Below are 18,345 nucleotides of genomic sequence, written 5' to 3' on the forward strand. Positions count from 1 at the left end.
ATGGCTGCAGTAGATCCCTACCGAATCGCCAGAAACATCTCACATGTCAAGGGACTACAGACAATCCTCCCTATACTAAAAAAACAGGGGGCAGATCCTTCCATCCCGGCAAACTACCGTCCGATATCTCTTCTCCCCTACCTGGGTAAGGAAGCTGAGTCCCATGTCACCCAGGCACTCAGCGCCTTCATAGAGGACAGTCACTACCTTGCACCCTGCCAGGCGGGCTTTCGCCCCCGCCACTCCACTGAGAATGTGGTCATTTCGGTCATGGACCAACTCAGGGAGGGGCTCGATGCCAACACCCCTCAGGCCCTGGTCCTCCTGGATTTGTTCGCCGCTTTTGACACGGTGGACCACTCCATTCTCTTGTTCCATGTCGAGGCGGCGGGCATAGGAGGACAATTATTGGCCTGGATAGGCTCCCTCCTAGCTGACCGCACCCAGGCTGTCCACCTGGCCGAATTCTTTGCCCCGTCCCGCAGGGTGCAATGCGGTGTCCCTCAGGGCTCCTCTCTCTCCCCCCTCTTATTCAATCTTTATATTTTCCCTCTTATTTTGGCATTGCAACAAATGGAGGTCGCAGTTTACAACTATGCTGATGACCTCCAACTTATTTTTAACTTCTCCTCCCCCTCACTAGGTGTCACTGCCTTCCAGTCTGTCATGCTGTTTATCTGGGATTGGATGAATGTGAACCACCTTAAACTCAACCCGGATAAAACAGAGCTGATTCTGACGGGTGGCAGTGGCAACCCTTGGTCTCCTTCTTTCTGGCCCCCCTCCCTGGGCCCACCCCCCACCCCTCACCCCCTCTGACTCAGTTAAGACCCTTGGTATCACACTTAATCATCATTTGACACTTCACTCCCACATTAGTTCTGTTGTTTCCTCATGTTTCTTTACCTTGCGTATCATTAGGAAAGTATCCCGGTTTTTCTCTCCTTCCGCACTCAAACTGATCGTAATGGCCATGGTTTTATCTAAGATCGACTATGGGAACATTATCTATAATGGTGCTCCCGCCTATGTACTTCAACGCCTTCAACTGGTGCAGAACCAGGCAGCCCACCTGGTACATGGCCTATCTAAATTTCACCACTCGTCACCCCTCCTCATTGCTCTTCATTGGCTCCCCATCAAGCAACGGGCCCTGTTCAAACTTGGTTGCCTCACTTTTCAAGCCTGGACGGGCACGGCTCCTGCCTTTATCAACTCTGCCATTACCAACTACTGCCCTCTTAGAGATCTCCGCTCATCCACCAAATCCCTACTAGTCACCCCCCGCTTCAAGAAACAAAGATCAGGAGGCCAGAAATTCGCGGTCCTTGCGCCTACCTTCTGGACCCCCCCCCCATATCAGACTCTCCCCCACCTACATGGAGTTTCGCAAGGCCCTTAAGACTCTCTTGTTCCAGCAGGCTTTCAGTCTATAGTTTTCTGTATTCTCTCTTGCCCAGGAATCCCTCTAGCGCCATGAAACTGCATTGTGAACGTGCGCTTTATAAATTTTTAAAAATTCAAATTCAAATCAGATGGGGAAGAAGGAGAGGCAGTGCCTAAGAGTAACACAAAACATGTCAAAAGGGAAGCCAAGGACAGCATAAAAGGGACACACACAGCACCGAGAGACGAGACCAGGTTAAAGAGATAGCGAATGAAGGAATATAAATGTCTTTCCTAAAGAGGGTAAACAGAAAGCTAAAGAGACTTATTGAGGTACTGTAATGATGGGTCAGCAAGCAAACAGTGTTTCTTCTGCCCCATGTCCTTCCATTGTTCTCTCTCTCTCTCTCTCTCTCTCTCTCTCTCTCTCTCTCTCTCTCTATTTCTCTCTCTCTCTCCCTCACTCTCTCTTTCTCTCTCTCTGTCTCCCTCTCTCTCTCTCTCTGTCTCCCCCTCTCTCTCTCTCTTACTTTCTCTCTATTTTTCTTTTAGACAAAAGGAGGAAATGTTGTATTGAGGTGCAGAGGGCACTAGGACTCTGCACAAGGCCAAAGGGAGGGGCCAGCCACTGGACACCACTTCCTGCCAGGGAAGGGGACAGGGCAGATCTAGGAGACCAGAGAAGTAGGAGGACATGCCTACGAGCACAAGAGCACAAGCAATAAAGAGATTGCAAAACCCTGCCTGTGCTCTGAGGTTCCTTGGGGGTCGGGACAGTCTGGCGACACAACAACACTGAACATGATACTTAACATTGATCTGAAGACAGATGATACAGCTGTTAAAGCCACTACATGAGAAGACATAGTTACACTGACATTTCATGACAAGGCCCCATTTGTTCAGTAATACTTTTGGTTAATTGCCTGTAGCCAATGTTCATAGATGGACTACCAACAAAGAAATTAAATTGATGCATCCAGTGTCAATAGTGCTACTTTTCTGTCATGCGTCTGATATTTTCAAACCATGGAGCCTATTCACAAAGGTAAATCTACAAATGTATATTTACTACAACTAAATTTACTCCTATATTTTTGAGTTGATTTACTCTCTTTAGCTATTCCCCATTTTTTGAGTGTAAAGTTAATAAAAAATGTAGACACATGTTTGTGTGGAGTCAGTAAAAATACCAAATACGACAGTAAACGTACTGCTACTATTGAATTTATGACCGTATTTGACGTTCACAACACGATGATGGACGGAGTGCTGAAACTTTTCATCCAATTACCCCCAGTCACAAATCTGAGTTTAATCCATTGTTCCTTAACTCACTATGGCACCCCAGTTGGCACCAGCCATATGCAAATCAGCCTTGACCCTCTTCCTCGTGGGAACAGCACAGCCCAACTGCCAGGCTAGGTCCTCCCTGGATTGGAAACACGCCTCCTGTGACCGGTTTTGGGGTATTACCCCATCAGCTAGGCTAGCTTGAATCCAGGGGCACAGTGAGCAAGGGACTCACATCTGGGCATACCCTTGGCCACTTAGGGTGAATAAAGAAAACATAACAAGATGATGGATGGAGTGCTGAAACTTTTTCATCACTCAATCCTAGTCACGGATCTGGGTTTAATCCATCGCTCGTTTACTCACTATGCCACTCCAGTTTGGACCAGCCATATGCAAATCAGCCTTGATCCTCTTCCTCGTGGGAACAGCCCAGCCCGAACTGCCAGGCTAGGTCCTTCCTGGACTGCAAACACACCTCCTGTGACAGGTTTTGGGGCATTACCCCTCATCAGCTAGGCTAGCTTGAATCCAGGGACACAGTGAGCAAGGGACTCACGTCTGGGCATACCCTTGGCCACTTGGGGTGAATAAAGCAAACATAACAAGATGATGGATAGAGTGCTGAAACTTTTTCACCACTCAATCCTAGTCACGAATCTGAGTTTAATCCATCGTTCTTTTGCTCACTATGCCACTCCTGTGTGGACCAGCGTAAGCAAATCAGTCTTGACCCTATTCCTCATGGGAACAGCCCAGCATGAACTGTCAGGCCAGGTCCTCCCTGGACTGGAAACAAGCATCCTGGCACCCGTTTCCGGATCTTACCGCTCATCAGCTGGGCTAGCTTAAATCCAGTGGCACAGAGAGCAAGGGACCCATGTCTGGGCACACCCTTGGCCACTTAGGGTGAACATAGCAAACATAACAAGATGATGGATGGAGTGCTGCAACTTTTCAACCACTCACCCCCAGTAACAAATCTGAGTTTAATCCATTGTTCTTTGGCTGACTATGCCACCCCAGTTTGGACCTGCCATATGCAAATCAATCTTGACCCTTTTCCCTATGGTAACAGGGAAGACCTGGCTTGGCAGTTCAGGCTGGACTGTTCCCATGAGGAACAGTGTCAAAACTGATTTGCATAAGGCTTGGTCTGAACTGGGTAGGTCCAGAGACCGAGGATGGTGGCAGGAGTACTCTCCTTCCTATGAAAACTATTCTACCTACACTTATCCGGACCAGATTAATTGTCCGATTAAGATTTTATTTACGCTGTATGTCAGGATATATATCATTTATGAAAAAAAAATTCTAGACCCATTTTATCAGGGACCACACACAGGTTTTACCTGGAATGTGGTGAATTGATTTATTGAGATTTGTGCTAGCCCTGAGGAAGTCGTCCGGTGATTTAACCCGAGACGAAACACGTGTCGGTTATTGGCTACATTTTGTGATGTCATCTATACAAATCTAACATCAAGAAGTTATGTGTAAATACATCTACAAATACGATAAGAATAAAGGAAACAAGAAAATAAAGAAGACAACATTTGAGAATATTTTGAATCTGGAAACTTTATTGGACTGATAGCTTGATATGTTCTAACTGTGAATGTCAATTTCTCTTTTGCTCGGGAATGATATCCTGTTTAGTGTTCCCATGAGTAACAGGGTCAAGACTGATTTTCATATGGCTGGGTCGGAACTGGGGTGGCAAAGTGAGCTAAAGAACAATGATAGATTCAACCCAGATCTGTGAAAGATTTCAGTACTCACTTGATCATCTCCTTGTGTTTGCTTTGTTCGCCCTAACTTGACAGGGTATGCCAGGCATGGATCACTTGCTCACTTTGCCAATGGATTCAAGCTAGCCTGGCTGATGAGGGGTGTTTCTCCGAAACTGGTTGTAGAATGCTTGTTCCTTCTTTCCAGTCCAGTAAAGACCTGTCCTGGCAGTTCAGGCTGGGCTGCTCCCATGAGGAATATGGCCAAAAGAGATTTGCCTATGGCTGGGTGTGAACTGGGGTGGCGAAGTGAGCTAATGAATGATGATGGATTCAACCCAGGTCTGTCACCGGGGTTGAGTGTCTGAAAAGTTTCAGCACTCCGTTCATCATCTCCTTGTGTTTGATTTGTTCACTCTAAGTTGGTAGGGTATGCCCAGATGTTGGTCCCTTGCTCACTTTACCCATGGATTCAAGCTAGCCTGGCTGATGAGGGGTGTTATGCTAAAACTGGTCTCAGGATGCTTGTTTCCGGTCCAGTAAAGACCTGTCCTGGTAGTTCGGGCTTGGTTGTTCCCATAAGTAAGAAGGTCAAGACTGATTTGCATATGGCTGGGGTGGCGAAGTGAGCTAAACAACGATGATTGATTCAACCCAGATTAGTGACTGGGGGGTAAGTATCTGAAAAGTTTTAGTGCTCGGTCCATCATCACCTTGTGTTTGTGAATTTGACGTTCAGGACACTCGGCAGAGATCTCCACCATCGGGGTGGGGATATTGGCATGAAAAAGCAAAGGGAAACGTTTGTTAAACTTTAAATAATATATTAAATATTTTATGTTAAATATTAATGTTAGCTAACTTTACATTTTATTTGAAATGTAGAGTAAAATAACATAATGTCACAACATTATTTACTTAATTGAAATTTAAAATGTCATTATTTTGAATACATTAAATTATTTTTCTTTTCTGAAGTTTATTTAAAGATAATCTTACCTAAATTCGAAAAAATAATAATGTTTTATTGTGTATTTAAAATGATTAAAAGTGGTGTATAAAATGAGTTAACACTATTTTAATTATTTTTAATAAATAATTATTTAGGGTTTATTTGTATTTAAAAAATGTCAAAATGATTCAAAATAAATTAGAAATTATGTTTTCTTTTTACACTTCTATTAAGTATTAAATATAATGAATATATTCTTAAATAATTTAAATAATTTATTTTAAGATTAGTTCCTATTGGATTTTATTGTAAGTCCCTACCTCCCTTATTTTCTATGGGAACCTGTTGCAGTATCGTTGGTTGGCCATGTGTGATGCTGGAACTACTCCAGTTCTGATCTACATTTACAACAGTTTTAGGTTCTTTTTGACTGTTGTAGCTATAGTAGGGCAGTTTGTGAATAGCATTCTATTGTGAATGGTTGCATGTCTCTCCCAAACCCTCCCGTTAACTTTTGCTTACCCCTCTCTTAACTCCTATCTTCAAGAAATGTTCTCCATTTCCAGCACCTCTCCTCTGTACCACCCACATTTACTACTAAAAGGTATATTTATATTTGCTGCGATCTCTACATTCAAGGAGGAGATCCCAGCACAAATATGAGAGGGATGCAGAGGAGTAGACCTCTGCACATAGGTATGTGTACATCCAGTCGGAGAGCTCTGCACATACATGATAGGAGAGGCAGAGTAGTAGACCTCCGCACATGGGTATGTGAACACCACTTTCAAGAACATTTGTAGCACTATTCTACTACAACTAAATGTATCACAACTCAATTTGAGACTAGCGCCTTCCCCATATTTTATTGTGACATAATGAAGTGATTAGAGATAGGTGAAAGTAATCTTTTGAGTTTGAGAATAGTTCATAGGACATTCAAACATGACTATTGGAGTCATACAAAACATATAACTGTCATAGATTTTGATTCTGATTTTTTTTAATTCATATGTTGCTTACTTGCATTACTTTTCAACTTGCTTAAATGTGTTTCACTATTCTTGTAAGGGGATTTTTCAGGGTAGAAACACTATTAATTATTAAAATTGTATGATGAAATAAGCACACTTGTATCCTTCTTGGTCATTGCAAACTCCACCAAAGTTTCTTAGAGCATGTTGAATCTCAAAAGTGCATGTTGATTGTATGTAAATATGAACCAGGGTATGAACCAGGAAAGACTCCAATCGTAATGTAGAGTAGCATGGAGCATATTCAAAGAGACATACTATCGCTTTTCCCAACCTATGTGTAAGTTTTAATTGTGATTGACTCCTCCTATATATTTCTTATCAAATTTTATTGGCTTGATTCAAATTTCTTGAAAAGGCCTTCTGAAGATAGCATGTTAAAAATGTTTTCTCATAAGGTGAACTGCTCTATAAAATTTTTGTTAAAATAAGCATGAATGTCTTCGGTTACTCAAATCCTCTGGCCACATCTGAGAGGGTGATGGTGATAGGGGTTGCCTACGTATTTCCATCTCCTTTACTTGCTGCTTTTTTTTGCTAGTGAAAGTGGCTAATATGGCACTGATGACATCAGTTATACAGCAGGGCACAATGTCAAACAGGAGGGCCACTCAACGTATATATAACCATTGGTATCTGGATTTAAGGATCTGATAGGGCCGGTCTCTTACATTTCTATGAGCATTATTTTGTTTGCGTAATCTTGCCAGAGTGAGGGTTAAGGAACAATGGAATTAGCACCCCAATTCCTATTTACAGACAGAAGGGTTAGTTGAAGGATTCCGTCTGCATGTGCATGTTTGTGTGCATAATATTATGGTACCTAATAATGCTTATAATCCTTAGCAGATCCCAATTTCTTACATGAATCAGTGCCAGAGAGCAGTGCATATATATCACTATGCTTAAATATGAGCAAGTCATACGTGCTCGCAGGCTACCATGCATTCGTATCTGCGATTATATGGTCTATATTTACAACAACCCTTGCCAGTATTATGATAAGGGTGCACTTTCCCTGTTTGCACCACAGCACATCTTCAAGCAGGTGCAACACGTGCAAACAAGGACAGTGCTCCATATTATGTTGAATGTGCTGCCCTTAGGGTAGCTTTGAACTCATGCTGGCTTAGGGGCGGAACATTAATGAGAAATACGGAGCAGCTGCTTCAAAGCCGCTCAAAGTTTCACACTGAAGGTGCCAACCCACCCGTAGTTTCAAAAGAGATTAGATATCCCCTTTCAGGCGAGTACAGTGAGTGACTGCACCGATGTCTGGGGATTTCTTGGGACCCCTTTAATCCCTGCAGAGGGCTGTCCTCAGGGGGACACACTGACAAGGAGCCTTCTGACAGCTTCTTTGCGCCCACGTCTATAATTTGGCACTGGTGCAGAGGCAAAGAGATTCCAAACCCCTATTCAAATGAGATAGCGCTGTAACTACATGTGCGCTAGTGCTATCACTATTACAGAAGGGTCCGTGCAAACATCTATACCAAGGTACCCCGGTGAACCACGAAGCGAGTGCACATGTCCGTTGTGTCTTCCTGCATTTTCTGTAATTTCACCCCTTTTTAGGTTTCGTAACCTGGCGAGGGGCGAAGCCCCTCCCAGATCGAAATCTGTTGTTTTTAATAGTGAGGTTAGGACAGCCTCTGTTTCCAATTGGCTAGCTCCATAAATGGAGGCTAGCCATTGGGAGGCAGAGGCTGTCAATCGCGTTTTCTCTCGAAAACGCGATTCGGGGGCGTTTCTGGTGCTTTTTTTAAGCCCCGCCCCTTTGTCCCGGGCCGCGCTGCCATTGGCTGCCGGCCCGGGACACCCCGTGACGTCATTCCAGGGCCGCGCTGTGATTGGCTGCCGGCCCGGGACACCCCCGTGACGTCAGCCAATCACAGCGCGGCCCGGAGCTTTAGTTATATCCACCTCTCAGTGTGCTCATTTTAGGGATTTATTTATTTATTTACCGTGGACGAGCCGAGCCGTTTATCTCCCGGTTCGATCTCGGGCCCGGGCCAGATCGCGGCAGCAGGTGTTTGACCTGCCGGCTCCCTTTCCGTAGGATTCACTCACCAGGGATCCCCGTCAGAGCTGCTCGCAGTGCCACAATATACAGTCCCCGCGCAGCCCGTGGCACACTGTTGACATAAACACTCTTTAATTACGCGGCGGCATATAGGCACCTCTATACTGCACCTCCTCATTAGTCCGACGCAGATCACGCTCAACTGTTTAACACCCACACCCCCCGCCTTCCACCCCACTGAGCTAAGCCCACGTCCTCATTGGCAGACGAGACAGTTGTTGCCCTAGTTTTAATTTCTTGAAACACAGAGTATAAGGCAGAGGGGGAAGCATCGCGCGGTTTACCAAGCTCGAGACAGCTGGAAGTGACAAGCGCCATTGATTTATTTCCCGCACACCCTTCGGTTCTGCAAGCAGCCTTAAACGCTGCGGCTTCCTGGCTCTCTCCCACTCACAGGGCTATTTTTAAATCCAAACCAGTGCTCTGGGCTGGCTGGGTTTTGTTTCAGATGGTTTTGATTCCTTGCGAGGCAGAGGGCGCTGCGTGGAGTCGAGGCGCCCGCTTGCTGATGGTCCCTGGTCGTGGGTGCAGTGTGTATTTTTTGCTGCAGGATGGCACCGCGCTGGTGCCCCACCCTGCCTCCCGAGCATGTGCTTCCTTTCCCTCAGACCTGCCACGCATGGCAGCTGCGGAGGCCGGTTGCTAGGCAACAGGCCCGGGCTCACAAAGAGCGCTCAGCTGGAGGAGCCGGGCCTGGCAGCTTCAAACAGCTGGGCCAATCGATGCTGCCTGTGTGTGTCTTAGAAGGCGCAAGTGGGCAGGGGTTCGGTGCGCGTGCCAATGGCCACCAAAATATGCAACCGCGCTAATGACCAATAATTCGAGACAGCTGTATGTATGTAACCTTTGGAGGGAAATATCCGCACCGTATGAAAAGGTAATATATATTAAAAGGCTTGAGTGGCATCTGAAGGGCACAAGGCGCTGTACAAATGGCGATGTATAACAATTTACTTAGAACCCAGCACATTTATCACAGCTATTATTAATTTTAGGAACTGTGGATGGACAAAAGACCACGTTAGCAGATCCATGATATGCAGTGGTTAAATTGTGAAAAAAGTGCCTGGTCCCTCGTCCATTGTTCCTATGCGCGCCACTTATAACAGAACTACTACTAAACATGAAACCCTTCAAGCGGTGCGAGGATGTGGCATAACGGCCGGAGCTGCTGCCTTTGGAGCTGGGGAACCAGGTTCGAGTCCCGGCGAAGGCTCAACATCCTGTATTTCTGGGCAAATCCCTTAATCTTCCCATGCCTACAAAAAATGAATGTGTGCCAATGAAAAGCGCTCCAATCCCTTTGGTTCGAGTTTGTGCTATAAGCACCAGTGTTGACGATTAAGTGAAGAAGCTCAATATTTATCACAAACGTCTCCTGATCATGGGGCATCTTGTCTCTGCCATAAGCAGCTCTTCAAGTGCTAAAAAATTAGAGTTCTGTAAGTCTTAAATCAACTGGCCCCTTGAAATGTATTGTGAAGTTATGGAACACCATGCTCCCCCTTCTTTGGGGCCACTACTGCTATGCATGTTTGCTTACATAAACCCAGTTAAAAAATAATAGTAATCAACTGGCCCCCAGAAAAAAAACACAAGAACCAAAATAAAAAGAAACATAAAACAACAAGCATTTACAATGCAACGGTTTCGCCTTTGGAAAAGTTTGAGTTATTGGCATTGTAAATGACAACATTTGTATTTATGTGTTGGTTTTGAAAACAGATAAATAATTGGCATTGTCATTTACATTGCAAATAGCTTTAACATTTCCAAAGGCGAAACCGTTGCATTGTAAATGCTTGTTTTTTGTAGAGTTTTATATAGCGCGAACTAGAACCGAACGAGACCCGAACTTGTGCTTTACATAGCACAAGTTACGTTTTTTATTTTTATTTTATTACATGAGGACACACACTTTCATTTTTAGGCACGGGGAGATTAAGTGATTTGCCCAGAATCACAGGAGGTTTTGGCGTCGTTACCGAGACTCGTACCCAGATCCCCAGGTCCGAGGTCGAGCGCCTTAGCCACTTGTTTTAGACATTGTTATCCGAAGACAAAGCATGTTGTGAGACTATTCTTGGACACCTTGGAGAAACTGGCTGTAAGTTGTAACATAGAAATATTTCTCAGTTCCTCATTACAAGCGGCCTGGAATGGGCTATGATAATTATTTATCTGACAAAGACTGACACTGAGGTGTTTGTATTTTACTGGGTGCAATTAATATCACTTAATCCAAGTTTTGATGCCATAAAATGGGCATAACATGCAGATATCTGTACTTATCACACCACAGTCAGCTTGGTCCCGTATTTATTGGATATTTTTCCATAGCAAATTTCGGGAGGATCGACCTCTGAAATTTACATAAGAAAAATTGTGAAGTTGCAGTTTATGCCACAAAACTCGAAATGTTCTTATGAAGAGTTATCAAACATAATGGAATTTAACGGGCACGAGTGGTGAGGTTCTTAGCATGCTGGAAATCAGCTGACCTATGAATGAAATGTATGTGGGTTTTCAGGAATGATTTTGCTATCTATCATTCGCATAATCTACTGCTTGCCACTAAGAGTGCCCTATTTGTACAATGTAATACAATAACTATTTGGCAGTGCAATGCACGATTTGCAAATACTCACCCTTCCATATTTCTGCATTGAAAAATAATTTCTTATATTTGCAGGTCGAGAATTCACACACACCCTTTGGGACTCATTCAGAGTTGGGTGAAGCTCCCCTGAGAGGATTCCGTACCCGAAACTCCTACTAGTGCAGGACGAGGGATCTTCTGGATACAGAATTGCAAACAATATCTAGTTTCAGCGTTAGGAATAGGGTTTAATCTAAGGAATTGGTGCTTCTGCATCATTGCCACCCAAAATTTTCTTTTTTTCCAGCACTTTTTCTATATGAATGTTTTATTGGGTTGTTCCTGGTGGGATGCGTGTGAGTAACAAAAATGTCAGTAGTGCAGTATCTCCAATAAACATGTAATACTACCCACTGGACCAGTAACTCTCTGTGTGGGTCTTTACATCCTGGGCACTGCGAATTTTTAGCCATATCACACATGGTTGCACAGCAACTACAATTCCACAAGGCCAATTCTTTGAGCTGTTGAGAATGTATTATCTTGGAGGGTACATTTCTGATCATAAGGATTTGCAGACATCCCGCAAGATCATTGTTTGCAAGGCAGACTTTACTTTGTCATTTTTTAAGGCCTAATAGTAGTAATGCAGAGATGGAGGCTCGCTAGAGGAAGCAAATCTCCATGTCAGAATTAGCAATTTAAAAATAGTAGATACATTTGTGACTCCTTTTAATACATTAGGATTTGGATTTTTGGTTTCGCAAAGCCTACACTTTTGCTCAGCCCTAGCCTTTTGAGAGCGAAAAATTCTTAATGCTTTTTGGCCTTTTGTTCCTCATTTCTGTCACCTGTGTAATTATTAACTCCCAGGAAATTGTCATTTTGTTATATTTTAGGGTGTAAGAAATGTTTGTAAAATAAGACCTATAACCCAGCCTTTTCAGGGATGGCACCGAATAATCTGGAACTCCCTTCCCCCCGAAGTCAGGGTGAACCCTTCCACTGTCTTCTTCAAAAAAGAAGGCAAAGGGCTCCTGTTGAAGACATTTCTGCCTTAGCCTGCCACCGTCATCTGACGACTCTGGGTTCATACCTGTTTCCTCTGGCCCAGCCACCTGGTCCACGAGAGGTCGGTCATTTCTAGACTTTGATTTTTGCTTGACTGTGTGTTTGCTTTTCCCTTACGAGATTGTTGGACACTCTGATCTTGTCATTTTGTTTATTCTGCTTTGTATGCTTATACCATGTGATGCATAATCTGTATTATTCCCTTGCGATGCACAATTTGTAAAGCGCTTTGATACCCTTGGTGGTCATGTTCGCGCTATATAAAACTTTCAAAATAAATAAATAAATCATGTGAAATTGTGTGGAAATTCTGTGAAATTACTCAAATTTCTCAAAATACAAATATGGTATTTAGCGCTAAATTTTTGCATGCATTTTGCCAAAAGCAAAGGAGAACCATTTGATTTCTGCTCATTTGTGTTGTTTCCACACTATCATTTTGCTGTGAATTCAAATTAATCATGTGAAGAAGCATAATAGAATAATTTCAGATATTTTGTGTAGCAAGCAAAATTTAAGAAATTATGCAGATTGCGCCAATGTAATTGAAAATGTCACCCTGGCCTGGTCCTAAGGTGCACTGTTAAATGATGGAAAAATAATAACAAAATGGTTTAGAGATATTTTCTTTTCATAAGTGGAAGTACACCATCTCCAAAACGTTACAGGTATTTAATGTATAACTTGTATTATGTACTGATATGAAACATACTTGGCAGCCAATTAACACTGTCTCAGCGCTCAACTCTGTAGTGAATATTTTAAACAAACACAGAGTTTAAAATTAAGAAATTAGTCTGCAACTTGAGCATGCAAAATATTGATGTTTTCCTATTTTAATAATTTGCTCTGCCTGAAAAAATATCTGCCTAAAACCAAGTCTACTGTCATTATGCACCAATGGAGAACCACATTATGATGCATGGTTGACTACATGACGCATCAAGAAAGGGAAATTATGTGGCATTAGGTGACCATTTTCTGCATTAATACTTCACTATTTTGACATTTTAACACATTTGCTAAAGAAAATATCTTAATTCAATTGAAAATGTTGTTCACCAATAAAAAAAAAATGTTGCCTTGTGTAGAAACGCATACCTACCCATTTATTTACACTGTCCTATTTAACTCCCAGAGCAAAATAGCGTGTATATATGCATTCAGTAAAAAACAAAAATACTTGTTCACATTAATTAAAATAAAAGGGCTTCCTCTTTTATTCTGCACACCTCAAATATGTTTTAAATAGTTTTTTAATTGTGGTTTATTAAGCGTCTACTCTCTGGGCCTCTGAAAGCATCAATTTACATTAAAGCACAATCTTGAAGGACAGTATGAAGCTATTCATGTCATTGTAGAAATTGGGTTACTGGTTGACTGGGGTGTGAGCCATGGTCAAGCAGCAAAAACAATCCTTTTCATGGTAAGGAACAAGAAAATCCCAAATTAACCTGTGCTCAATCCCATGGTAGCTTGACAAAGAGCAGTCAGTCTTAACGTAGAGGTAATGTGGAGAGTATTTGTGCAGCGCTTCAAATAGTAAAACAGTGAAGACACCACACAAAGCTACCCAATACCATGTTAGAAAATAAAGCAGAATGTAATAAATAAAACAATACAAGAACAACAAAAATCCATTAGGTACAGCCAGAGTTTGGAATTTTTAAAGAATAAAGTGAAAAATAGCACCTGAAAGCATAAAGCGCCACCCACAGCTATCTGGACTGGATCGAATTTAAATGTTTAGGCCGATCATGGCATAGTGTTGGTCTGATATTATTCCAAATTAGTCCCGCTACAGGTTTACCTTCTCAAGTTTGGTGCCAAATGCCCTGCTTACTTTGGAGAGGGCCATGAGGAGCAAGGAGTGCATTGTAGGAAGGTGTTGACATGGTTGGGCTTTGCAGACGGGTGGGTTGGAACTTTGTGTTCGGCAGTTCCCTGTGGGCCGCACAGATGCCCTGCCTTCCTGGCCCTGGTTCCAGATTAATTATATGGGGTATGCAGCTTTTTGTGTGGAGATAGGACACAGCCTAATCAAGTGTAAATTGGGATAGGCCCAAATCCTCTAATCCATTATGCCAGTGATGGCCCATCCAGTCACAACTAGCTTTCCATTGCTTGTAATTATTTACAACAAGGGGTGGTGATGGACAGAGTCTCTGAATTAAGCAGAGTACTCTCACCCAGTCAAGAGATCAGGGCTAAATCCAACATCGTTTTTTAGCTCATTGCACCATCCCAGTTTCAGAACCTGGCTGTATGCAAATTAGTCTGTCCCTGGCCCAGTGCATCATGGGAACAGGGCAGACCAGACTACAAAAGCCAATTCTTACACTGGGAAGGAAACAAGCTTCCGGGGACCGGTTTCTGGCATTTCAGCCGTCTTCGGCCCGGCTTGCTTGAATCCTGATGGTGCAATGAGCAAGGGACTCACATCTGAGTATACCCTTCCACGCTTAGGGTGGACAAAATTATTTACAACAAGGGGTGGTGATGGACAGAGTCTCTGAATTAAGCAGAGTACTCTCACCCAGTCAAGAGATCAGGGCTAAATCCAACATCGTTTTTTAGCTCATTGCACCATCCCAGTTTCAGAACCTGGCTGTATGCAAATTAGTCTGTCCCTGGCCCAGTGCATCATGGGAACAGGGCAGACCAGACTACAAAAGCCAATTCTTACACTGGGAAGGAAACAAGCTTCCGGGGACCGGTTTCTGGCATTTCAGCCGTCTTCGGCCCGGCTTGCTTGAATCCTGATGGTGCAATGAGCAAGGGACTCACATCTGAGTATACCCTTCCACGCTTAGGGTGGACAAAATTATTTACAACAAGGGGTGGTGATGGACAGAGTCTCTGAATTAAGCAGAGTACTCTCACCCAGTCAAGAGATCAGGGCTAAATCCAACATCGTTTTTTAGCTCATTGCACCATCCCAGTTTCAGAACCTGGCTGTATGCAAATTAGTCTGTCCCTGGCCCAGTGCATCATGGGAACAGGGCAGACCAGACTACAAAAGCCAATTCTTACACTGGGAAGGAAACAAGCTTCCGGGGACCGGTTTCTGGCATTTCAGCCGTCTTCGGCCCGGCTTGCTTGAATCCTGATGGTGCAATGAGCAAGGGACTCACATCTGAGTATACCCTTCCACGCTTAGGGTGGACAAAATTATTTACAACAAGGGGTGGTGATGGACAGAGTCTCTGAATTAAGCAGAGTACTCTCACCCAGTCAAGAGATCAGGGCTAAATCCAACATCGTTTTTTAGCTCATTGCAAAGCCAATTCTTACACTGGGAAGGAAACAAGCTTCCGGGGACCGGTTTCTGGCATTTCTGGCATTTCAGCCGTCTTCCTTGGACTGGGTAAGAGTGGTCTGCTTAATTCAGACACTCTGTTCATCACCACCCCCTTTTCTGTATCGTTTTTGGCCACTATAGGTGTGGCAGGGTATACTCAGACATGAGTCCCTTTCTCACTGCTCCATCAGGATTCAAGCAAGCCGGGCCGAAGAGGCTGAAATGCCAGAAACCGGTCCCCGGTAGCTTGTCTCCTTTCTGGTGAAGAATTGGCTTGGTAGTTTGGTCTGCCCTGTTCCCATGATGCACTGGGCCAGGGACAGACTAATTTGCATATAGCCAGGTTCTGAGCTGGGATGGGGCAGTGAGATAAATAACGGTGATGGATCAAGCCCTGATCTTTGGACTGGGTAAGAGTGGTCTGCTTAATTCAGACACTCTGTTCATCACCACCCCCTTTTCTGTATCGTTTTTGGCCACTATAGGTGTGGCAGGGTATACTCAGACATGAGTCCCTTTCTCACTGCTCCATCAGGATTCAAGCAAGCCGGGCCGAAGAGGCTGAAATGCCAGAAACCGGTCCCCGGTAGCTTGTCTCCTTTCTGGTGAAGAATTGGCTTGGTAGTTTGGTCTGCCCTGTTCCCATGATGCACTGGGCCAGGGACAGACTAATTTGCATATAGCCAGGTTCTGAGCTGGGATGGGGCAGTGAGATAAATAACGGTGATGGATCAAGCCCTGATCTTTGGACTGGGTAAGAGTGGTCTGCTTAATTCAGACACTCTGTTCATCACCACCCCCTTTTCTGTATCGTTTTTGGCCACTATAGGTGTGGCAGGGTATACTCAGACATGAGTCCCTTTCTCACTGCTCCATCAGGATTCAAGCAAGCCGGGCCGAAGAGGCTGAAATGCCAGAAACCGGTCCCCGGTAGCTTGTCTCCTTTCTGGTGAAGAATTGGCTTGGTAGTTTGGTCTGCCCTGTTCCCATGATGCACTGGGCCAGGGACAGACTAATTTGCATATAGCCAGGTTCTGAGCTGGGATGGGGCAGTGAGATAAATAACGGTGATGGATCAAGCCCTGATCTTTGGACTGGGTAAGAGTGGTCTGCTTAATTCAGACACTCTGTTCATCACCACCCCCTTTTCTGTATCGTTTTTGGCCACTATAGGTGTGGCAGGGTATACTCAGACATGAGTCCCTTTCTTACTGCTCCATCAGGATTCAAGCAAGCCGGGCCGAAGAGGCTGAAATGCCAGAAACCGGTCCCCGGTAGCTTGTCTCCTTTCTGGTGAAGAATTGGCTTGGTAGTTTGGTCTGCCCTGTTCCCATGATGCACTGGGCCAGGGACAGACTAATTTGCATATAGCCAGGTTCTGAGCTGGGATGGGGCAGTGAGATAAATAACGGTGATGGATCAAGCCCTGATCTTTGGACTGGGTAAGAGTGGTCTGCTTAATTCAGACACTCTGTTCATCACCACCCCCTTTTCTGTATCGTTTTTGGCCACTATAGGTGTGGCAGGGTATACTCAGACATGAGTCCCTTTCTCACTGCTCCATCAGGATTCAAGCAAGCCGGGCCGAAGAGGCTGAAATGCCAGAAACCGGTCCCCGGTAGCTTGTCTCCTTTCTGGTGAAGAATTGGCTTGGTAGTTTGGTCTGCCCTGTTCCCATGATGCACTGGGCCAGGGACAGACTAATTTGCATATAGCCAGGTTCTGAGCTGGGATGGGGCAGTGAGATAAATAACGGTGATGGATCAAGCCCTGATCTTTGGACTGGGTAAGAGTGGTCTGCTTAATTCAGACACTCTGTTCATCACCACCCCCTTTTCTGTATCGTTTTTGGCCACTATAGGTGTGGCAGGGTATACTCAGACATGAGTCCCTTTCTCACTGCTCCATCAGGATTCAAGCAAGCCGGGCCGAAGAGGCTGAAATGCCAGAAACCGGTCCCCGGTAGCTTGTCTCCTTTCTGGTGAAGAATTGGCTTGGTAGTTTGGTCTGCCCTGTTCCCATGATGCACTGGGCCAGGGACAGACTAATTTGCCTATAGCCAGGTTCTGAGCTGGGATGGGGCAGTGAGATAAATAACGGTGATGGATCAAGCCCTGATCTTTGGACTGGGTAAGAGTGGTCTGCTTAATTCAGACACTCTGTTCATCACCACCCCCTTTTCTGTATCGTTTTTGGCCACTATAGGTGTGGCAGGGTATACTCAGACATGAGTCCCTTTCTCACTGCTCCATCAGGATTCAAGCAAGCCGGGCCGAAGAGGCTGAAATGCCAGAAACCGGTCCCCGGTAGCTTGTCTCCTTTCTGGTGAAGAATTGGCTTGGTAGTTTGGTCTGCCCTGTTCCCATGATGCACTGGGCCAGGGACAGACTAATTTGCATATAGCCAGGTTCTGAGCTGGGATGGGGCAGTGAGATAAATAACGGTGATGGATCAAGCCCTGATCTTTGGACTGGGTAAGAGTGGTCTGCTTAATTCAGACACTCTGTTCATCACCACCCCCTTTTCTGTATCGTTTTTGGCCACTATAGGTGTGGCAGGGTATACTCAGACATGAGTCCCTTTCTCACTGCTCCATCAGGATTCAAGCAAGCCGGGCCGAAGAGGCTGAAATGCCAGAAACCGGTCCCCGGTAGCTTGTCTCCTTTCTGGTGAAGAATTGGCTTGGTAGTTTGGTCTGCCCTGTTCCCATGATGCACTGGGCCAGGGACAGACTAATTTGCATATAGCCAGGTTCTGAGCTGGGATGGGGCAGTGAGATAAATAACGGTGATGGATCAAGCCCTGATCTTTGGACTGGGTAAGAGTGGTCTGCTTAATTCAGACACTCTGTTCATCACCACCCCCTTTTCTGTATCGTTTTTGGCCACTATAG

The sequence above is a fragment of the Lissotriton helveticus genome, chromosome 5_1 (assembly GCF_964261635.1).
Source record: "Lissotriton helveticus chromosome 5_1, aLisHel1.1, whole genome shotgun sequence".
NCBI classification, from domain to species: domain Eukaryota; kingdom Metazoa; phylum Chordata; class Amphibia; order Caudata; family Salamandridae; genus Lissotriton; species Lissotriton helveticus.